We start from the raw sequence: 1,289 nt of genomic DNA on the forward strand, positions 1-1,289 counted from the left end.
AGACTGGCTGAATGGATACAAAAACAAGACCCGTATATATGCTGTCTACAAGAGACACACTTCAGACCTAGGGACACATACAGACTGAAAGTGAGGGGATGGAAAATAATATGCCACGCAAATGGAAATCAAAACAAAGCTGGAGTAGCAATTCTCATATCAGACGAAACAGACTTTAAAACAAAGACTATTACAAGAGACAAAGAATGACACTACATAATGATCAAGGGATCAATCCAGAAGAATATATAACAATTGTAAATATTTATGCACCCCACATAGGGGCACCTCAATACGTAAGGAAAATACTAACAGCCATAAAAGGGGAAATCGACACAGTAGGGGACATTAACACCCCACTTTCACCAATGGACAGATCATCCAAAATGAAAAAAAATAAGGAAACACAAGCTTTAAATGATACATTAAACAAGATGGACTTAATTGATATTTATAGGACATTCCATCCAAAAACAACAGAATACACATATAAAGATCAGATCAGAAATAAATGAAAAAGGTATGAAGGAAATGATAGCAAAGGACAATAAAACTAAAAGCTGGTTCTTTGAGAAGATAAACAAAATTGGTAAACCATTAGCTAGAATTATCAAGAAAAAAAGGGAGAAGGCTCAAATCAATAGAATTAGAAATGAAGGAGAAGTAACAACTGACCATACAGAAATACAAAGGATCATGAGAGATTATTACAAGCAACTATATGCCAATAAAATGGACAACCTGGAAGAAATGGACAAATTCTTAGAAATGCACAACCTTCCGAGACTGAACCAGGAAAAAATAGAAAATATGAACCGACCAATCACAAGCACTGAAACTGAAACTGTGATTAAAAATCTTCCAATAAGGGGTCCCTGGTGACGCTGTGGTTGAGACTCCGCCTGCCGATGCAGGGGACACGGGTTCGTGCCCCGGTCCAGAAAGATCCCACATGCCATGGAGTGGCTGGGCCCGTGAGCCATGGCCGCTGAGCCTGCGCGTCTGGAGCCTGTGCTCCCCAATGGGAGAGGCCACAACAGTGAGAAGCCCGCGTACCACAAAAAAAAAAAAAAAAAAACTTCTAATATCAAAAGCCCAGGACCAGATGGCTTCACAGGTGAATTCTATCAAACATTTAGAGAAGAGCTAACACCTATCCTTGTCAAACTCTTCCAAAATATAGCAGAGGGAGGAACACTCCCAAACTCATTCTACGAGGCCAACATCACTCTGATACCAAAACCAGACAAAGATGTCACAAGGAAAGAAAACTACAGGCCAATATCACT

The 1,289-nt window shown here is 39.8% G+C and overlaps 1 protein-coding gene across 14 annotated transcripts in view; it reads right to left on the minus strand.

Annotated features, from left to right (window-relative positions):
- The window catches only part of DMD (dystrophin), a 2,398,628-nt gene that overhangs the window by 1,526,288 nt on the left and 871,051 nt on the right, over positions 1-1,289 (minus strand). The gene's annotated exons all lie outside the window — the stretch shown is intronic.

Source organism: Physeter macrocephalus, chromosome 21 (assembly GCF_002837175.3).
Source record: "Physeter macrocephalus isolate SW-GA chromosome 21, ASM283717v5, whole genome shotgun sequence".
Lineage (NCBI taxonomy): Eukaryota > Metazoa > Chordata > Mammalia > Artiodactyla > Physeteridae > Physeter > Physeter macrocephalus.